This window comes from Notolepis coatsorum (genome assembly GCF_963971535.1).
Source record: "Notolepis coatsorum genome assembly, chromosome: 14".
Taxonomy (NCBI): domain Eukaryota; kingdom Metazoa; phylum Chordata; class Actinopteri; order Aulopiformes; family Paralepididae; genus Notolepis; species Notolepis coatsorum.
Window position 1 is genome coordinate 36,013,000 of NC_140178.1, and position 23,749 is coordinate 36,036,748.

General features: G+C 42.6%; 1 protein-coding gene across 2 annotated transcripts in view; it reads right to left on the reverse strand.

Moving 5' to 3' along the window:
* The window catches only part of znf652 (zinc finger protein 652), a 46,825-nt gene extending 32,873 nt beyond the window's left edge, over window positions 1-13,952 (reverse strand). Inside the window, exon 1 of one of the 2 annotated variants that reach the window (XM_084328646.1) lies at window positions 13,704-13,952. The gene's annotated coding sequence lies outside the window, so the exon portion shown is untranslated. The other variant, XM_084328647.1, reaches the window with a different exon arrangement.
* Between the last annotated feature and the right edge of the window lie 9,797 nt (window positions 13,953-23,749).

Genomic DNA, 23,749 nt, shown 5'->3' on the forward strand with positions numbered 1-23,749 from the left:
TTGATGCAGTAGCTTGTGTGGGGGACTGGGGGCGGCGTTGTGCAGGACGCGACTGAACTCATCGGCTACTGCCATCGGCACATTCGAGCTTATCGGCCGATTGCAGTCAACAAGGCACTTATCGGCCGATACCGATACCCGACCGATACATCGGTGCACCCCTAAACGTTACAAGCTCAAAAACCTTATAACTACTACTGTCTAGGGATGGGAATTGATAGGATTTTATCGATACGATTCCATTATCGATTCTGCTTATCGATTCGATTCTTTATCGATTCTCTTATCGATACCTGATCACTTTATAATTTAAATAAATAAATTGGAAATGCAACAGAACTAAGCTGGTTAGAATAACAACATGCAACTTGACATTTCTGATTATCATTTATTGTTGAGCCCCCATGTCAGGGGCGACAGTGGCTCGGGAGGTAGAGCAGTCGTCTGGCAATCCGGAGGTTCCCGGTTCGATTCCCGCTCCTCCCGGGCAGCGTGTCGATGTGTCCTTGAGCAAGACACTTAACCCCTAACTGCTCCCGATGAGCAGGTTGGCACCTTGCATGGTTGCCTGCGCCGTCGTTGTGTGAATGTGTGAGTGATTGGGTAAAATGTAAGGAACAAATTGTAAAGCGCTTTGGATAAAAGCGCTATATAAAAAAGCAGCCATTTACCATGTCAGAAAAATACAAAAACTGTAAAAAATAAAACATTAACTATAGCCTACACTTAAATAAAATAATGTATTTGAGATTCTCTTAAAATGTATTTATTTTTTTATTCTTAAACTAATTTAATCTATTGAATAACAGTCGTTATTCCTCTGACTTCTGTCTCACACACACACACACACACACACACAGACACACAGAGCTCCCTCCCCGGGCCCCTGTCCTGTAGGTATTGGCTTGTGTTGCTACACGGACACATTTGTATGTTGCACCATGGTACTTCCTGTCTGACGGACTCAGAGTAGAGACTTAGTAAATAAACAATCCGGCTCTTATTATATGTGAACTAAAGAGTACAATGTTTACACAACAGTCCCCACCCGCTGTTTTATTGTATTTGTACCTGTACTATCCGCTGTCAGCTGTTTATCTCTCTTTGTGAGCTTGATTAAATAGCGTTAGCTCACGTTAGCTAGCGATAGCTCCGCGGCTAATTTTAGCTCACCCTAAACTAAATCAATGACTTTGTTCTAAAGCATTCAAGTAGTTTTCACTGCACATAGAAGTAGCCAAACAGCGGGAGCATTTCGGGAGCATATGACCAAAAGCCAGGCAATTTCGAGCCCTTAAGGAATCAAATAGAGTCTGCCATGGCTACATGCTAACGCGCGCAACTGTAGGAAAAACCTGGCAGCGTTAAGGGAATCGAAAGTCACAGGAGCCACACGGTTCCAGGCATCGGCCAATTAGGAACCGGTTCCCAACGGGAACCGGTTTTCGATTCCCATCCCTACTACTGTCATGTCCATAAGTTCCCTGGCAGAATACTTTGAGGACAAAAGTATACAAAGAGGAGATAACCATTTTAAAATCGGGGCATGTAGATGAGTTTCGGGAATGGCTAGCTAGCTACTAACGTTATGTAAAAAACAATAACGTTATAAACTATACACAATATGTACAACGAAACAATGATTAACATTAGTATTTACAGTGATTTAATATGCAGCGAATACAAATAATGATAACATGGTTGCTTTTAGAAATGGTGGTCAGCTTCATCTGATAAATCTGTAGTAACGCCAGTGGCCCCCCACACGGAGAGTGACTGACGAGGGGTACTGGTTCCGCCTCATTAAAACAAACGCGCAAATAGCAATTAAATCACGCCCGTCAAAATCATTGCATTCATTTTAACTATCGCACCGATTAATCGATTTATTGATTATCGCAGCAGGCCTACAGGTCGTGCTATGCATGCTTTTCTCGAACGTTTCGTTCTCTCCGCTATGATGAGCTCTGCTCTGCTTCAGCACGGACAGCACCTCTCAAGTACCCTTATGTGCATGTGTGAGTGTCAGTCACGCAAGTGTGTAAGTAACCTGGCTCCTCGGGCAGATGGAGCGAGACCGAGGGAGAGATATAGAAAACGGCCAACAAGATTAGTTTGCAACGTTTAAATAAAAATAAAAAATTCTACTAGCACAGGCTATTTTTGGGGGTAATATGCGACGCCCTCGTAGCACTGTACAGCCCTGCCTCCCTATGTAGCCTGTGGTGTATGAGAAACAATAGCCTGAAGGTAAAGACTTGAAAGGCCATAGGATAATTATTTTCTGGATGTATCAAACTAGGGCCAATGCATTCTAAATATTTGTGTGATTCTTTTATCTGATATTTCTGCTCATATATAGACTTGGTTATCACACCATGGCTGGGCAATAAACTATATAAAATGTAGGGATGTACAATATTATCGGCCTACCGATATTGGCATAAACATTTGATATATGATTATCGGTATCTGTTGTGAAGGGCCAGATTAAACCGAATATATATATTTATTTATATATATATATTTAATTGTATTTGTATATTCTCTAATATTCCCTGATATCCCTTGTATATTCCTTGTACAATATGCATTGAATATCCATTCTAGCCTACTGAACATCCCATAATAGTCTCCATTCTACTATTGGTCGAGACCTTGGTGCCAGGCTGCCATACCCCTCAGACCCAGTTCAAACGTACCGCTCAACATGTACGAACAAGTCCTAGTTCCGCGTAGGAATCTGGCTACCGCACCACTAATGGGACTATTTGTTCATAGTGCGTATATATACTGCGCTACTAAAGTAGGACTTTCTTTTCAGTCCAGTTTCTTACCCTCCAATAGAGTCACAGACGTAAAGCCTCCCCGCGACGCCACGTGTGGGAGTAAGGCCAAGTTCGGCTTACCATCGGTATTGAGACATCGTGTATATTAATATTTGAATAGTCATATTTGGCACTATATCGTCGAGTTGGACGTAGTCTATTAAGCTAATAATAGTCTGTTAATATATAGTGCTTCGTGCGGTGAGAATACTACCGTAGTCAGCACCCCATCGTTTCGGGCAGAGAACTGGCTGCTTAACCAGGATGATCGACCCCATGTGAGATTGCACCCGAGGAGCCCCAGAGCCGACGAGCGAGTGGACCTGTATACCGGATTATTCTACCGACGACAGCCCGCCTTCCCAGGCACGGATTATGCTTTGTATACGTTGATTATTCCATGGATAAAGACCCCCGACACTGCCGTGTGTTGGAACCCCCCCCCCCTGGAGAGGACGCAAGGTGAGGAGACGCTCTGCAAGACGAGGTCGCTTCACGTCTCTCCTCCGTGGACCGGAGGACGCCGGCCCACAAAGAGTCCATCTGCTTTCATCTGTGGTCCAAGGATCGCCGGCGCATTGAACGGCACTACAGTGGGTTCACCTGGGATACCCTTGGCCGGATGAGGCTGCTGGATTCTACCCCCCCCCCCCTTCCTACTCCTGTCGGCTTACAAGCGACCGGATTAACCCCCCCTTAGTGTATCCAGTATATAATCATTAAAGTATCACTGCTGTTATTCCTTAACTATTCCAGGTCGTATATGTACCACCTGCGCCTTCAGAGATTGGACATTCTCTATTGATATACCGACGAATACTCTTGCCATAAAAGTGCATACTAATTCCCATTCATAAATGTGATTGATTTGATTAAGTGCTTGCTCTACACACCATCGCTGTGTAGAAATAAAGACCTATTTCTAATTCGTACATTTGTGTTGGATCCGTTTCATCTACGTGACAGTGTTCATCATAATATATTTATGCCGTGTACTGGGTGGCCGAATATTAAGTACAAAGGTAGTGGTAGTAAGTATCATATCTAGTAATACAGTCAGGGAATTGTACCCCTCAGTTACAGTATCCGTTTAAAAAAAAATAAAAAAAAACATTTATTTAACCTTTATTTACCCAGGCAAGCAAGTAAGCACAAATTATAATTTTATTTATTGTCAAAGTATACATAATGTTGTGTTAATTACACGACAAGAGATATGTAATGTTAATTACCTGAAATTATTCAGTTTTGGGGGGGGGGGGAACCCAGCAAAATAAGTACCCGCCAACGGCAGGCAGATTTAAGGTTTGGCGAGTAACAATGAGAGGTCTGCCCGCCACCTGGCGTGTAACAAAATTGTTCATATCGATACTCTTATTTTGAAATCCTGTGCCGGGTCTCATTTCCGCCCCCAAGCCCAGCTCCAGTCATAATATCTATGGCTCCGGCAGCTAGCAATGTTCGGTTAATATCGATACTCTTATTTTGAAAAACCCCGTGGCAACTCGATGAGTCATATCCACCCAGTCCGTGCTAATGTCTGTGGCGCAGGGCGGTCAAGCAGAGGAGCAGGGCTACACAGCAGTGCGCCTATTTTGCGACCCGAAATAAGTCTGGTGTTTTCTCTCTCTCACAACGGGTCAAATGCATCTAACATGCTTTGCATCGTCGCCATTCCTTTATGCCCACATCGCCCGAAATTAACGTTACGTTAGCGTAAGCTAACAAGCTAATCCTGATCAGAGGCAGAGCCATAGAGAACAGCAGACAGTGTGGACTGAGGAAAGGGAAATGGGGGGGGGGGGGGGGGGCACTCTCCCTTTCTCTGTTTGTGTGCGTGCGTTTGGAAAGACGATGAAGTCACTAGTCAGGACAGGAGTATATTATAGTAAACTGAGGATGGACAGATAATGTTGATATTCAAATATAAAAAAGTTTCAAGAGGAGTGGAAGTTTGAAGACAGACTAGACTACAATATGATGCGGGGGTGGTGAGTTGAAACAGTGTGTGTGTGTGTCCCGAGTCCCGACCCCACTTCTATGTTTCAATAAATTATTTGCATTTAAAAATATTAACGCTGACTCATTCCTTCAGTCCACTCATAATTATGCTAATATTCCTTATGTTGTTTATGATATTAATTGAAAATAGCATATAAGAGTATTATATAGTAATAATAACACATGGCGATATACTAAAAAGCTATTTATAATTTTTGGCTGGTGAAAAATCTGCCTGGCTGGTAGTTTTTTTAAATCTACCAGCCAAATGGCTGGTAAGTCAAAAAGTTAATTTTGTTCCCTGCCAGGTGCATATATTGGTATCGGTTGATATCGGTATCGGAAATTAAGAGTTGGACAATATCGGTATCGGTAAAAAAGCCAATATCGAGCATCCCTAAAAATGTATTCGGGCTGGATGATATGGCCAATATATCACATCACAGAATGAAGTTTTAGTTGACGCTGACGGTAACATTATAGTTTTCTAGTACAAATTATATATTTGTATGCAGGGCACGAAATTAACTTTGACTCACCGGCCAGTGGCGGGTAGATGGGAAGAATCTACCCGCCAAGCATATTTCTTACCTGCCAACTTTTTTTTGATAAAAAAAAAAAATGTAATAAAATATATATATTATATAATCATACTTGTAACTGAGGGGTTACAAAACCCTGACTGTATTAAAGATTGTGATAGATTAAACCACTGCTAGTTATGTACTTTAATTACTGGCCAGACAGTACATCAAATATAGATGGTGAACACCCACAAGAACACGGCATTGACACAGAAATACTATTGGAGGGTAATTTATTATTATTAGGCAACGTTAGGTTACAGAATGAGAATTAGGGTTGCGCTTGTATGGCGAAGAATATACGTAAAGTCAGTCAAGAGCATAAGTCACTAAGAATAGCAGGAATCCTACGATGGGTCTAAGCTGACGCCACCTGTTGTATAGTAGCAATTATATAGGGCAACACTGGTACCAACTGGAGAGAATGGGTTCCCTCCGGGTGTAAGGCCTGGAGGGTAGAGGAATGTTCGGGTACTCCGTCTGATGCAATGAGGAATAAAGAGACTCCAGGTACAGGAGTCGGTGCTTGTAAACTCCCTTGATCAGCAGCAAAAGCAATAGTTGTAATCCAAAATGCTCGACAGCAGGGCTGTACGCTAAGCTTTTTCACTAGGGGCACACTTGCCCCTAAATGAGAAATTTAGGGGCAAAAAATATTTTTTAGGGGCAAATTTTTAAATAACAATTTTACCATTATTTATATCGATTGTTTTTTATTTAAAAAAGAAGAAAAAAATTATTTTATATAATTTTTTTTTAAATAAAATATATATATTATATAATCATACTTGTAGTTGTATTATCTGCGAGACATCGCCACCACGCAACACGTCTAAATGCTCGCTATATGCAACCAGCTCCACTGTCTGTGTGTACTGAGTAGCCTCCAGCTACGGCCAGGATTCTCCGGGGGTGCAGCTGGACCCTAAACGCTACATTCAGCATGCAAAAGAATTCTCCGGCGCTGCACCTGGACCCTAGTCAGCAGCCCTCACTCATGCGATGTAAACCAGGGACTCGAATACGCATGTTGTTGTTGTAGCCAGGACATTGATGCCAGGAGCTTTCTGTAGCTACTGCTGGATGGCGTTGGGACAACGCCTCAGTGAACTATTTAGTTTACTGCAACATTTCGTAGTGACTAGTTACCTAGCCAACGGAGGTATTATGCACTGGACTATTGCTGATGGATTTGTTGATGTCGGGAGCTATCCGTAGCTAGCCGGCTGGATAACGTTACACAATGCCTCAAAGTCATGTATTAAACTAAGTGAATAGTTGACTGGGTCATTTTGTAACGGTAGCTAACGTTATCTCACGAAGGTCCTACTGACTAGACTAACGTCACGGTGAGGCAATAGCCTCTGTTTACATGCAACAGGTGGGGAGGGGGTAGCAGCAGCAGCAGCAGCAGCAGCAGTGCGCGGTGCGCGCTTCATGTGTGCTGAGACAGCGAGTGAGAACTCCGCTAAAGAATTGGATCATGATTTTCGATTTTCACATGACTATTTGACGGCGCTCAGACGTCTCAGTGGGAGGCGCCAAACGTAAAAACTGAGCGCAAATGGCGGGTGGCGCTCTCTAGTTTCGGTCCCTGGTTCCCGCTGATCATACCTGCTGAGTGCTCACTGCTCAGCTCGCGTGAGTGACGTCATCGCGTCATCACACGCCTTGGATAATTTAGGAGTGAAATGCGAATCCAAGGCTTGAAAGCACTACTCGCAAGCCCGCCCCCAGATAATATTTACCAATCGCAACGGCCAATTAAAGGGGCAATTCGCGATGATATCATCGCAGTGTACAGGCCTGGACAGCATTGATGACAGCTAGCCAGCCCCGTCCACGAGGCAGGCCCGAGTTGTAATCCTCACAAGGTTGAATCCCAAACGATAGTGGAAATCAACGATGCTCTTCTCCGGTAGTCACGTCCCAAATCAATATAATCCAACCAGGAATGGTTCTGCAATCGCCGGCGCCGATTCTCCTGTGTACATGTCCAATGGTTCTCCGCCTAGGACTCCTCGGGTGTGGGCGACGTATTTAGGCCACACAGCCTGGTTAAGTGCACTAGCTAAAGACACGACGAACCGATGGGTAATGCTACACACGGAAGAACTGTGGCCGCACGATATACAATAAATGATCGACTATTTACATCACATTAGATTAAGTCGAACTCAACGTTACTTCATTAAACTCTGACACTTTAACATTCTATTCGCACGCGGTTCTCAATGCTCTATTTAGACGCAAGGTTGCTCACTTCACTGCACGTTGACTCGTGGTGAAGGTGGGTAAGGGTACTGCTGTTTACACCTGCGCCAATATATATACTTAAGTGAATATCTAGTCCCAACCTCAGTCCTTGTCTCGTATTACTACGCTGACTCTGGGCATGTTCTGACATGCCTGCAGTTGTCTTTGAACTTGCCGTTGGGGGCTTGCGCGCTGGCGCCTGGGGGCGCTGTCCAATAGGAGAGCGAATATTACTCTGGTCTGAACGCAGGTAAAGGGATATTCCGTGTATATATATAAATAATATACAAAGTATATCAAACGATAAATATATATATTCAGTTTAATCTGGCCCTTCACAACAATACTTGTAGTTGTATTATCTGCGAGACATCGCCACCTCGCTGTCTGCAAACAGCTCCACTGTCTGTGTGTATACTCGAGTGGCCTCCAGCTCCAGCAAGGATTCTCCGGCGCTGCAGCTGGACCCTAAACTCTTACATTCAGCATGAAAGGATTCTCTGCGCTGCACCTGGACCCTATTCAGCAGCCCTCATGCGATGTAAGCCAGGGGCTCGAATACGCATGTTGTAGGACATTGATGTCAGGAGCTATCTGTAGCTACTGCTGGATGGCGTTGGGACAACGCCTCTGAACTATTTAGTTTACTGAGACATTTCGTAGTGACTAGTGAGCTAACGTGGGCTAACATGAGCTACCTAGCCAACGGAGGTATTATGCACTGGACACTTGCTGGAGCAGTTGTTGATGTCGGGAGCTATCAGTAGCTAGCCAGCTGGATAACGTTACACAATGCCTCATGTATTAAACTAAAAGTGAATAGTTGACTGGGTCATTTTGTAACAGTAGCTAACATCAGCTCACGGAGGTCCCTCTGACTAGACTAACGTCACGGTGACTGTCCTCTGTTTACATGCAGCATACAGAAACAGGTGCAGGAGGGGTAGGAGCAGCAATGCGCTGCATGTCTGTGCTGAGACAGCGAGTGAGAACTCAGAATTGGATCATGATTTTCGGTTTTCACATGACTATTTGATTGCCCGCCACACGGCGGGCAGACCTCTCAGTGGGAGGCGCCAAACGTAAAAACTGAGCGCCAATGGCGGGCTCTAGTTTCGCCCCAAGTGCGGGGGCAGTATCATTTCCCTTGTCTGCCATGACTGCATTCTGTGTACTAACGACGAAGAAGAAAGCAGTGATACACGAGCAAGCACCCTGGAACCGTGATGACAGCTACTCGGATCATGGGTAAGTTTTAGCTTACATGTTGGAAAACAGAATGTCTCATGGTGGATAATGCTTGCTGCTAAGCGAACGCTCTTTCAGTTAATATGTTGTTGAGGCTGCGTGTCCACCAACAAGCTGTATGTAACGTTAGCTAACGTTAAACAGCGCCAAGCTTACAGCCTACTAGAGCTTGGCTAGGCTACAGGTATTTACAGCTCCGTGAATTAGCACCAAGTGTCGTATTTTTGCAGACTGGAGTATTAATTAGGTAAGTTAAGATAGTTAGTGCCAACGTCCACTGTCTATATAGCGCCATGGTCTAGACTAGGCTGCTTTTTTTTCTCAGTTGAAAAAAGTTGAACTTTTTGGGCTAAGACTGCAGAGACAGGGAACGTTAGTGCTAGCTATCTTGTATCTGATGATTTATAAGTTTGCTATAGCAATGCAATCACGGGTACCTTTATGGATGCTGTCATTTGTAAATGGTGTGTTCCTCTGCAGGAGATCAGAGTAAAACACATAGACACACACAGCCCCTCACTCACACACAGACACAGCAAACAAAAGAGCTAGAAGTCTGTGATCTGCCTCGTCCTCCTCTACTCTCCCCTACAGCTGTTGGAGATGGTGGAGCCTCGTGAGTGGATCCACGTCACCCTCCTGGGCCAGGTTAACAGCCCCATCAGAACCACAGTGCTGGGGCAGAGGCTGCTACTTTTAAAACATTATTTGCACATTATCTTTACATTTAAACTTGCACTTTAATTTGTATTATTTAATTCGTTTTCATTATGATTGATTATTGTATTTGTTATTAAAATACATTTGATTAAGCAAGTAGCTTAATTAAGATCCCAATTCAAATGTTTCATGAGTCCTTATTTAAATTTGCTATGGGATCATGTTAAGGCAGAGGGAAGGTGACATTCACAGGTGTGCAGACTTGAGCACGTGAGGTAAAACATGCACTGGAGCCCTGAAAAGGAGCCGCGCCCACAGAAAGCAGAGATGGAGGGTGTGACAGAAATAATCATTAGATTAGTTGACTCATCAAAAAAATAAGACAGATTAGTCGTCTACCAAAATAATCATTAGTTGCAGCCCTATTCATGACCAATATGAAAAAGTTGTGATAAGATTATTGGTCTTGTTGCCCAGCCCTCGTCGTCAAACAATCTGGTTGAGAACTAAAAGCCACAGGTCTCCCACTTACCATGGCAACAAACAACCATTACTGGCCAGAAAGTGATACACTGATAGCTAAACTCTGCATTAAACTAATGTTATGCTGTTCCTATATTTAGTGGAATGAAATGCGGATTGAAAATAGTACTATATATTCATGAACAAACATTCAAAACTGTCTAAATATACCCATGTGCATAAACACACTAACACCGGGCAGGCAGGATTATGTAACCCATGTTTTTAGAATAAAAAAAATCCTTACACCCGCTTATCGTTAGCAATGATGAGTCATTTCAGAGTTTCACTCGCTGTGAAAGAACACAATCCTTTGATGTGGGACGTAGCAAGAGAGCATGCATCTCAATATCGGTGGTAATTAACAAGCATTACACACTAATGCTTTGTCAGATCTCGAGGTCAAACATAGTAGAATGATGATCGTTTGTGACTGCCTTTTCCAGTTTGGACAGCTTTCAAAGACGAACTTTGCTCCCTGGAAAAAATAAAGAGTAAAGACAACACACTACCCACATATAGAGCTGCCGCGGTATCGGTATTACCGCGGTATCGCTGTTACATCACGCCCACTGCAGAGTTAGGCTGAATACCGCATCACTGCTGTTTTTTATAATAATAATAAAGTACCCTGCTCTCGTTGGGCTTGCGGCTCTGCAGATATACCCTACTCCTCTGTCGAGGTTCCAAGCGACCCTATTGGGTACCAGAAAAGTCACGTGAAACACTGCAGACCACTGATTGGTCAGAAGAGACGTGTCACACGTTGGAGCATCCTGCAGTGTGTTACCACCAATCGGCAAGCGCGTATTAGGTTTTTACTTCCTGAATGTCAGCCATTGATCAGAGCTCACAACACGGCTAATACGTTAGCTCCCGCCGGAGTGGATTACCGTCGCTCCTCAGGATTACTAAACGAGGCATAATGATTTTACTGCAACGAATGTTATAATAAAAGCCCTTCGTTCTATACACTTGTCTGATTGAAAACTTTATTAACAGACCGCAGAATGGGCACAACTCGGCACGCTCTGAGCAAAGAAAGGAACTGAGATATGAATTGAGTAATGCTTGCCTTGCTATGGTCCGGTAAATACGCTGATGTTATTGAACGTGTAACTATATAACGTTAATGCCACAAAACGAATGCCTTTGTAATCATAAGTAGTAACGTTATAAGAAGAAGAAGAAGAAAGGGTCGGGGGGGTAACCGCCGGGCGTGCCGCTACCACCCCTGCCCGCGACACAGAGTGAACGGCGCACGACCAGAGGGGAGACTTCGAATCCGTGTTTCACTTTCAATAACGAATGCGTGCTTGCCGAATCCCAAACAATATTCATGCTGCAAAGTCATCCTCTAAAGATAGACATTTAGACTAGAGGCAGGCTATATGCTATAAAAAGTAGACTACAAAAAATAAAATGCATTCAAACTTTTTTTTTGTGTGCGTGTGTAGGAAATATTTCGCAAATTTGTGCGGTAAGGAAAACATCAATACCGCGGCAGCTCTACATATCAATGACGTTCCCCCTGACCGCCCCGATTCAATAATCCACAGCATTAATAACCATCAACAGCTATTTGGACAAGAAGACCCATGCTAGTCTATTCCACAATATCCAATTTCCGCCCTTGTACAATCATGCTTCAATGAGATAACGAGCAGCCAAACCACTCTAATTTAGTGGATGACATCAAATCAAACTAAGCTTGACTTAGGCCCAGATAGACGCTACTGGGGAGTTAAGATTTGCATGACAGAAAGATGAGAGCTTCGCCAAAAGAAAATGTACAAAGGAGGAGTACTGAAAGCGAGGCCAGGCGTTATCTCGCATGTGCGGCAAGACAAATGACAGGTGGGGCTTTTGATTCCGGAGCAGCCGAACGCACCATCCTCCATCACCTCGCGTTATGCAGAACAGCGCTGCTCCAATCCATCTTCCCTCTGAACTTTAATGAGCTTTCCCTTTCACAGCGCTGAGGGAAACGTGTGAGGGTTCACATTCCTGACTCCGTCCAAACTCATAAGACCTTAACCAGCTCACTGTGTGGTGCACAGCAGGGGTGTTTCATGCTTCTGTAGGTATTAGCCTAAAGTCGGGTCAAAGAGAGAAGTAGACCTACATACATTTGGGGGGGGGGGGGGGGGTAACAAGAGGATTCTAACTAAAGACATCACAAGATAACGCAGATACAATTTTCCTATATTGAAAAAGAAAAATCTCAGTTCCTATATTTGTGGTAAATCTGTTCACCAGGCAGAAATTGTTGAAAGCGTCACCAGAGGCTAAATGTCAACAGTAGCATAGCATTCCATATTTAGCGGATGTGTGTAGACCTAGATTGTCCAAGGCAGGTTCTTTGGCTAAATAATCATGATTAAAAACAGGAGCACAAACAATATAAAGCAGGGGGGGGGGAAAGAGAACACACCCCGTGTAATATATGATTTAGCTTTTTAACAGCTGCTGGATTGGATCCAGTAAAAAAGCTTATTTATTTCTGATCAACGACTGGTTGGTCACGTCGCTATAAACTCGTGCCCAAAATGACACAAGTTTAGTGCTAAGAGCTCATGTTAGATTGCAAAGCGTTAGTGCAGGTTTACCCATTGTTGTACAAAATATATATACTTTATTGGGCTGAAATATGTAGTGACATCCTATTCACATAGGGAACATGGTAGCTAATAATCTAGTGTCAGCGCAGCAAATAGTGTTAAAAAAAGGCAACACTGTCTATCTGTATGTCATCTATGTTATGATGAATTGAAAATGGGGGACCCTGATGTAAACAAGACGAAAGTCTTTCTCTGGTCTGCATCCCCTTAACAATTGTGTGTATTGGGCCGTACTGTATTGTACCCATTCTGCAATCTGTTAATAAAGTTTTCAATCAATCAATCAAACACTGGATTGGAAGAGTATGTAAAGACAGGCCTTACTGCTGGCCAACTTGGGCTAGTTAGCCAGCTAGCTATGCCTGCTAGGTAACATTACTAACCTGCATCATGCACAGGATCAGCTACGTTTAGCTACATTAGTTTAAGGTGCAGCCAAGACAGTTAACGTTGCAATGTGCAAAAATATAAGAATATTTGTTAAACCGTTTAATCTCAAAGATAGCGTTATAGCTGACGCGCGTTGGCTAACGATAGCTAACGTTAAACGACTTTCACTTTTTTTTAACCCCAAACCGCCCAGATTATAGCTAGCTAGCGATCACACGTACAGTTTGCAACCATGACCAACGTTGCACCTTCACTTCAGCAAACATTAGTCATGACGATTATTTTGAAACACATAACATCCGATGTCAAAGCTTTGTTCGCGGTATGGCTAGTATAGCAGTATAGCTAGCTTGCCGTGCAAGAAAGAAAAAAAAGCCCCGCTTTCCTAACAAAACCCAGGCTGACAAACCCACTGAACTCGACCGTCGGGACTGAATGTTACCTTATGAATGTTATTCACGTCGTAGCTACAAGACACCTAGTCGTCGATCACATCCATTCACGTCACCTTGCATCGTCCGCGATTGTCATATTTTTTAATAAACGAAAAGAACTTATAGCCAGATCTGGTGGTGTCGACTGTGCTGGCTTACCTTCGCCGAGAGCGCCCTCCTCCTCCCTCTCTTGCATGTCGTGCGATCAGAGTTGCACGGATTCCGTGTTGCACGCGCACTTCTGCCGCTCACCCTCCGCATTCATGTGCATTTACCTTGTTTGTTTTTCTCAATTTGGGGCTCTTTTTCTAAAGTGGGTTGTGGTGGGTTTTAGAAATATGCGAGTCAGCACAACTGCTGCAGACCCATCGCTACCTACGTGGCCCGGGCCGAGGTCTCGCGCGCGCTCATCCCAGGCAGAGGCCCCTGTGTGTCGGAGTGGTCGCCGCGCGGTGGCGTACTGTCTCGTTTTTTTACTGTCTTCTTCCGTCTCTCCTTCAAACCAGAGTCACGTGGCTCTGCTTCTTCAAACCACACAGGGTACAATGCGCGCGCGCGCGCGCTGAACTGAAATGATTGACTTTAAAAATAATACAATAATAACCATGCATTTTCTCACAGGTACAAGGTACCTCGTAATTGGATTTTAAGTGTTGAAGCAATTATTCATGCAATTCACTATGAATTGAAAATGGGGGACCCTGATGTAAACAAGACAAACGTCTTTCTCTGGTCTGCATGCCCTTAACAATTGTGTGTATTGAGCTGTACTGTATTGTTTGTATTGTACCCATTCTGCAATCTGTTAAATAAAGTTTTCATTCATTCATGCGGCATGCCCCCCCTCCAACCAACCAACCAACCAACCTTATTCGTAGATCAGATAAGCCTTGGTACCCAATACTCTGTACTCACTACTGTGTGTCAAACCAACAGGAAACTTGGCTTCCATCCTGTGCAAGATGACAAAGAAAAGCACATTTGTAAGGTGAAACTGGCTTTGTTGGAAAATGACACATCTTAAAAGGAGTGAGGTCACTTGCAATGGAAGAGTCATACCTATAGGCTACTATTGCACATGAATCTGATTAAAAACATAATCATCCAAATCACCATCCACCCTGGCATGTTATTATTACAACAGCCCTGCCTTTTCTGCATTGACACGTTATTACAACAGCCCTGCCTTTTCTGCATTGACACGTTATTACAACAGCCCTGCCTTTTCTGCATTGATATGTTATTACAACAACCCTTCTTTTTCTGTATTGATATGTTATTACTACAGCCCTTCTTTTTCTGTATTGATATGTTATTACTACAGCCCTTCTTTTTCTGCATTGATGTTATTACAACAGCCCTTCTTTTTCTGTATTGATATGTTATTACTACAGCCCTTCTTATTCTGCATTGATATGTTATTACAACTGGAAATAAACAGACTAAGAAATGATGTAAACTCCATGATCAAAACAGCAAAGAAAAAATTCATCAATGACAAAACCGAGGAAAACAAAAACAAACCGCGTGAACTTTGGAAATTACTCAATAACCAACTAGGCTGCAGTAAAAAACTTAAAACCAGATTCTCAAACATAAACATAAAGACGGACAACACGCTCATCACAGAAAAGCTGGATGTAGCCAATTACTTAAATAGTTTCTTCACAAACATAGCCACAACACTGGTAAACAAACTACCCTCCCACTCAGGGCATTATGGGGTAGAACACATAGTAGCATACTACAAGAACCTAGGGGTCCACAAAGACGACTTCAAACTGGAAATGGTAACAACAGATGAGGTACTCAAAAAACTGAGCGCCCTCCAACCCAACAAGGCCACTGGCCATGACAACATCCCCTCCAAATTCCTCAGAGACTCAGCAGCCGCCATCACCCCAGTCATCACACACATAATAAACCTCTCCATAAAACAGGGACACGTCCCCAAGGACTTCAAAATTGCGAGAGTGACCCCTCTGCACAAAAAAGGCAGTAAATTAGACCCAGGCAACTACCGCCCTGTTTCTATCCTTACCTCCATCTCGAAAGTCATGGAAAAAATTGTATACGAACAGGTCGAAAAATACCTTGCGGAAAAAAATCTAATCTACGAATTCCAATCTGGCTTCAGAACATCCCACTCCACTGACACATGCCTTCTCTATTTAAACGACCACATCAAACAAGAGGTGGACGCGGGCAAATACTGCGGCATGGTCATGCTGGACCTACAAAAGGCCTTCGACACTGTCAATCACACCATTCTGATTGACAAGCTAAAAGCAATTGGTTTTGATAGTCTATCAGTGAGCTGGATGCAATCCTACCTGGAGGGGAGAGAGCAGATGGTGGAGGTAAACGGTACCCTATCCCCCCCCCTCACAGTAAACTGTGGTGTTCCACAAGGAAGCATACTAGGTCCGCTACTGTTCCTAATTTATGCAAATGACATGTCGTCAGCTTGTGACTGCAACTTGTTCCTGTTTGCGGACGACTCAGCCCTGCTGGTCTCTGACAAGAACAAGTTACAGGTTGAAAAAACCCTCAGCTCAGAACTAGGAAAAAATCTGCATATGGCTCACTGATAACAAACTATCATTACACATGGGCAAAACAGAGTCCATTCTCTTCGGTTCAAATAACAAACTCAGCAAGACCGACGGCTTCTCAGTTACAGTGGGTGACAATACTGTCACAAGGAAAGAAGATATTACCTACCTGGGTTCCATCCTAGAGGCAAATCTTTCCTGTGACAAAATGGCATCCAATGTAATAAAAAAAGTCAACCAACGAACACGATTCTTGTACCGGATCTCCTCACTGGTAAACAAGAATACCCTGAAGACTCTAGCAGGAGCACTCATTCAAGGGTACTACGACTATGCTTGCACCTCATGGTACCAAAGCACCTCAAAGGCGCTAAAAACAAAATTACAAACATCTCAAAACAAACTGGTCAGACTACTGCTTGACCTTACTCCTAGAACCCACCTCACCCCTGCCCACTTTGACAACCTAGGATGGCTTAGAGTAGACGACAGAGTACAGCAACTTGCAATGGGCCTGGTCTACAAGATACACTACACGACCAAGGTACCCATGTACATGACAAAATACTTCCCAAAGGTCAGTGAATACCACGATCACAACACCAGAGGGAGCTCCACAAATCATGTTAAACCCAGATTCGGCTCAAACAAGGGACTAAACACGTTTCGCAATTATGCCACATCAATGTGGAACGCCCTACCCAAAGCTGTAAAGGAATGTGAATCACTACCCACTTTCAAAAACACTCTCAAAAAACACCTAAGGGAGACTGCAACTCGAAACTGGCCCCTGTAAATGTCCGAACACAACCCCCTCCAATGTACAGTAAATTACCAAGTATGGTCTTGTCAATAATCCAATGTACAGTGTTGTTTGTACAGTTGTACAGTGTCCCCCACCCACCCCTCCTACCCAACCCCCCCCCCCCCCCCACTCCTACCCAACCCCCCCCCCCCCCCCAACCACCTCCAATGTACAGTCCCCCCCCACCTACCCAATCCAATGTACAGTTTCTACGCCTAATGTATATACTCTTTTCTTTCTGGACTCTTTTTGTATCACAAACAGTACTGTAATTGCAAATCTGGTATGTCATAAATGTATAGATGTAGCAGTACTGTCTATCTGTATGTCATATATGTTACGATGAATTGAAAATGGGGGACCCTGATGTAAACAAGACGAAAGTCTTTCTCTGGTCTGCATCCCCTTAACAATTGTATGTATTGAGCCGTACTGTACTGTACCCATTCTGCAATCTGTTAATAAAGTTTTCATTCATTCAGCCCTTCTTTTTCTGTATTGATATATTACTACAGCCCTTCTTTTTCTGCATTGATATGTTATTACAACAGCCCTTCTTTTTCTGTATTGATATGTTATTACTACAGCCCTTCTTTTTCTGTATTGATATGTTATTACTACTACAATAGCCATTCATTTTCTGCATTGACATTAAACTGGGCAGCAGAGACTTAGTGATGTCAGTAGGGGTGTGGAGGAAATCCTCCTATAATTATTGATATCAAAGTTTACTGAGATTCTTATATATATAACAATAATTTTCACAATACAAGATCAAAGTTAAAAGTCATCACAACTACTAAATGCATTTTTTTTAATCTACTTTTTCTCCCATTTTCTATTTTTCTCCCATCCCATCCCAGTCTCGAACGCTGTTAGGCCATGCCTCCCACAGGTCGGCTGCAATGTGGACACTTGCATCACGTGTCCCCTCCGGTACACAAGGAGGCAGCCGTCGCATCTTTTCACCTGCACACAGCGCGATCTCTCAGCGGCGAGGGTCTGCGTGGGAGGGACACGCCGCCCCCGTTGCTTCCTGATTCTACTGCGCAGGCGCACGAACCGACCGGTAGGAGTCGCTGTCCACAACGCCCGATCCCCACCCACCAGCTTTCCACCCCTAACACTGCCAATTGTGTTAGTATGAATGACCAGCCAAGCTGGTAGCAATGCAGAGAGCTGGGCTCGAACCCAGCATATCCTGCGTTAGTGGCGAGCGCCTTGCCCACTGCGCCACTTAGCCGCCAACTACTAAATTCATTTAGGGAAAAATGTGCTTTAAGCTCCTTGTCCTACACTTATATACCATTCTTCAAGTCCAAAATAGACCATCATAAGCATATGCATTTTTTGTGTCAGGATGCCTGGTTGAATTCCTAATGATGATAATGATAAAAATGACTGATGATGTCACCTATCACAGGACCTGTGCATAGATAGTAAGTATTTAATTTTATTATGGTGTTGTTGAAACAAAGATCAACCTCAAGTTAGGCCTCTGTGTATATGTTGTACTAATGCGTATATGTGTGTGCACGTGTTACGTACCCCAGTAAGGAGACGCAACACAAGGCCACAGACAGGGTAGGTGAGGGTGCAGTGACACAAAACCATGAAACAATTTGCAAAATAGTATTTATTTTTACAAACACAGCAACACAGAGATCAGGGAGGACTACCAGTGGCACCAAATGAAATATCAAAAGGAAATGAAAAACCCACCCCCCATTACAGGCGCAGATGCCCAAAAGTACAGGTGGCGGTGCCCACTTCTAAGACTGGTGTTTTTAACAGCAGGTCACCTACGTGATGCAAAAATGTAGACCCCAGGGTATCTTCCTGTCCTCAATGTCCCTGTGTGCGAAAACAAAAGATTAATACAAAAGAAAGACAATCACCATAGGCTGCAGTGAACAGGGAATAAACAAATGTCAAAAGGTTAAGGTTAACAGAAATGTGCAAAAACAAGGAACACAAAAGATACTATGCTATAGTATAGACAACCAGAGCTTTGACCAGCTCTCACACAATACCAGCTCACACAGAGCTTTGACTAGCTCTCACACAAAACTACCTAAGAGCCTCAGCTCTATACCAAAACACACAAAGAGCCACGGCTCTATAGCAAACGACAGAGAGAGCTCTACCACAAAGACACAGAATATAGTTACCACAACCAATGAACCAGAGAGCTCCCTAACACTGCACACAATGGGGATATATAAAGGGAGAGTGGATGTTGATTGCAGATCAGCTTCACCTGCCGTTGCACTGGAGTGAGTTGCTGATTGACCAGCTGGCTGCTGGTGCTGCAACTGGGAGACACCTGAGAATGGGCTATGTTACATAGGAGGGAGACAAAAACAGAACAAACAAAACATGCCTATACAACAGATAACATACATAACTCCCTCTATATACATACAAGGACAGGGTCCGTAACAGCGTGTGTAAATATAAGTATGTTAATTATAGGGCTGCAACGATTAGTCGACATAATCGACGACGTCGATTATAAAAAATCGTCGACGAGAAATTGTTGCGTCGATTAGTCATTAAAAAAAAAAAAAAAAAAAAAAAAAAAATTATTTATTTATTTTAATTTTTTTTTGTGCACTACCTATCTTTGTGAGAGTGGCTTCTCAGGGTTCCAGACAACATCATAACATGATGATCCCATAGCAAATTTTGGACATTGAAAACATTGTTCCCCTGCAGGAGATGATGATCAGACTAGACACACAATACATTACACACGCACTCCTCTCACTCACACACAGCGATCAGAGTAAGACACACACATACACACTCCTCTCACTCACACACAGCGATCAGAGTAAGACACACACATACACACTCCTCTCACTCACACACAGCGATCAGAGTAAGACACACACACATTCACACTCCTCTCTCACACACAGCGATCAGAGTAAGACACACACATTCACACTCCTCTCACTCACACACAGCGATCAGAGTAAGACACACACACATACACAAATTACACAGTACACACCTCTCACTCACACAGCGATCAGAGTAAGACACACACACAAATTACACAGTACACACACTCTCACTCACACAGCGATCAGAGTAAGACACACACACATACACACGGACTCCTCTCACACACAGCAAACAAAAGTTATTTAAAGTACACTTCCACTTTAATTTGTATTATTTAATTTATTTATCTTGTTATGAGTGATTGCTGTATTGTTCTTCAAATACATTTTCATTTAAAGTGGCTTAAAGATCCAAATTCAAATGTTTCATGAGTCATTATTTTAATTTGCTATGGGATCATCATGTTATGATGTTGTTGTTTGGTCCTGACAAGAGTCTCAAAGTCTGGGGTGATGGTAGACAAGCAACTCTGAGGTCATGCTCAATGTCCAATCTGTTCCTCTGCTCTGTCTTCAGCTGGACCAGAGCTGAGAAGCCACTTTCACAAAGATAGGTAATTTAAAAAAAAAAAAAAAAAAAAAAAAAAAAAAAAAATCCTTTTTTTGTTGTTGTTTACATTGGTTTTCGATTAGTCGACTAATCGAAAAAATAATCGGCAGATTAGTCGACTACCAAATTAGTCATTAGTTGCAGCCCTAGTTAATTATGTGTTTTTTAACCCAATAGAAAAGGAGTTATCTGGAAGTCTCTTTTATCATTGTTCTCTAACGCCAATCAGAATATGGTAACTATAAGCTCCTGTCCAGGCACCAGACATCCTCAACAATGGGTACTTTAAATCGTCCACTAATAATGGCCTTAATGGGTGTGTGTGTGTGTATCCCACTGGCACCGACCAGTGTAACAGGGATGGAGAGAGAGAAACAGGGTCTCTAAATAGCCTTTCTTATGTTCATAGCATAAGAAGACAAGTATTCTTAACTTATATGATATAACCTTGTGAATTATATAAATTGATAATAGGTTTGATTACATTTTTCATTTGTCATTCAAAACAGTATAATCAATCAAACCTATTCAGGGGGAGAATTGTGGTAAAACTGACAGTTATTTTTATTGGGACAATGGAAAACTACATACTTTTTTAGAAATGAAAAACTACTCTGGGCTTGGCAATTATACATTTTAATTCTGAAATTCAGTGGCATTCCCCTTTTAAGTCTAAATGTCTAAGAGGACACTGCACATGATTTTAATAATGTAATAATTCTTCTCCTGCAAGTAAGACATACATAAGATTAAAAAGAAATCCAATCATCATTGAACAGTGGTGGAAGAAGTACATAGTTCCTTTACTTAAGTAAAAGTAGAAATACCCAGATAAATGAGTACCCTGGTAAAAATAATGGAGGAATGAAAGTCCTGCATTCAAATTTTACGTAAGTAAAAATAGAGAAGTATTTGCTATTGAATGTACTTAAGTATTTAAATGCATTCTACATGACGTTTATGTATTCCAGTGCTTGGGAGCGTTTAATCCTCGATCCGTTGACTTCTATAAATTATGTTAAATGGTATGTCATGCAGTTATGCTGCTCTGATTATGTCCACCATTCGTTTTCTCAATAGCTTAAACACATTTCCTGATAGACTACCGGACTTCCTCAAAACCCTAAACACAAATCTCAAAACTCACACAAAATGCTAAATCCTACACTTCTCTTGCAAAAGCACACTTTGCCCTCAAGACAGTGTTAACTCTTCTATGGGTAGGATCTATGGGTAACAGTACTGTATATTTGCATATATATGTCACAAATGTAACAGTACCTGTATGTCATGTATGTTGTGTATGTCATAAATGTCACTATGAATTGAAAATGGGGGACCCTGATGTAAACAAGACAAACGTCTTTCTCTGGTCTGCATCCCCTTAACAATTGTGTGTATTGAGCCGTACTGTATTGTACCCATTCTGCAATCTGTTAAATAAAGTTTTCATTCATTCATTAAATGGTATTTTCTTTTCAAATGACAAGCACACATCATATGAGTAGACATTCTAAGCACTCATTGAACAATGTGTGCAAAATGGAAAACACTACATGGAAAACACTATATGAATGCTTCATCAGTAGAATGATGCCTTTGCATGTTCAGTGTTACACTTTTACCTGTTGGATGTTTCAAGTTTTGTTTTACTGTATTTGTCACTGTAATATTTGGTTCTGTAAAATATTACCATGTTTTACGTATACGCAAATAGAAAACACAATATTTTATTGTATAATAACAATGTATTTATTTACCCAAAATGGGATGAAATTAAAGAGATAACAGAAAATAGGCAATAAACATAACTAGTCTGCATCCTGCCCTCGCTCCCTGTCCTCTTCCTCCACGTTCTCTACCTCCTCCTTGGCCTCTTCCTCCACCTCCTCATTGGCCACTTCCTCCTCCTTCACCTCTTCATCTTCTTCCTACTCCTCTTCCTCTCACTCCTCTGCCTTGCTGCTCACCTCTCATCAATGTTCCAAACTAAATGTGTGGTTTGGAATGGGAATCAGTCTAAAGCAGAAAATGTGTTTGGAGTTTAGCAGAATTGGTTTAGCAGTCGGTAAATGAGTTTCATGTTGTGCATGTTGTGTCTGATGTTCCAAATAATGTGTTTAAGCAATTGAGAAAAACTTCATAAATGTTTTCTATGCAAAATATTTTTCTTCAAAGTAACTAGTAACCGATGGGTTCAGATAAATATAGTGGAGTAAAAAGTACAATATTTCCTTTGAAATGTAGTAGAGTTAAAGTATAAAGTTCCCTAAAATTAAAATACTCACGTAAAGTACAAGTAGCTTCTTCGGATCAAATAACAAACTCGGCAAGACCAACGGCTTCTCCGTTACAGTGGGTGACAATATTGTCACAAGGAAATTACAAAGATGAAATTACATACCTGGGTTCCATCCTAGAGGCAAATCTTTCCTGTGACAAAATGGCAACCAATGTAATAGAAAAAGTCAACCAACGAACAAGATTCTTGTACCGGATCTCCTCTCTGGTAAACAAGAATACCGTGAAGACTAACAGGAGCACTCATTCAAGGGTACTACAACTATGCTTGCACCTCATGGTACCAAAGCACCTCAAATGCACTAAAAACAAGATTACAAACACGACAAAACAAACTGATCAGACTACTGCTTGACCTTACTCCTAAAACCCACCTCACCCCTGCCCACTTCGACAACCTAGGATGGCTTGAGTAGACAGCAACTTGCAATGGGCCTGGTCTACAAGATACACTACACCACTAAGGTACCCATGTACATGTCAAAATACTTCCCAAAGGTCAGTGAATACCACGACCACAACACCAGAGGGAGTTCTACAAATCATGTTCAACCCAGATTCGGCTCAAACAAGGGACTAAACACGTTTAGCAATTATGCCACATGAATGTGGAACGCCCTACCCACAGACGTAAAAAAATTTGAATCCCTACCCACCTTCAAAACCACTCTCAAAGAGCACCTACGGGAGGCTGCAATTAGAAACTGGCCCCCGTAAATGTCTAAACCCACCCACCCCCTCCCAATGTAGTTTCCTCAAAGCTCAAAATTGTACTTAAGCACTAGAGTAAAAATACTTCCACCACTGGATACTGAAAAGCCAGAATGATCCAGTGAACATAATGCACAAAATATACTTCAGATGGAGTAAATGCACCATAGCATAGGAGGGTTCCCAGTTGGATTCCGGCTCCTCCCGGCAGTGTCGAAGTGTCCTTGAGCGAGAAACTTAACCCTTAGCCCCCTGAGCAGGTTGGTACCTTGCATGGTCGCCTTCACCATCAGTGTGTATGTGTGACATAAGTTGTACAGCGATTTGGATACCATCTAAAAGGCCTTCAGACAACACAAGTTCTCACCGGG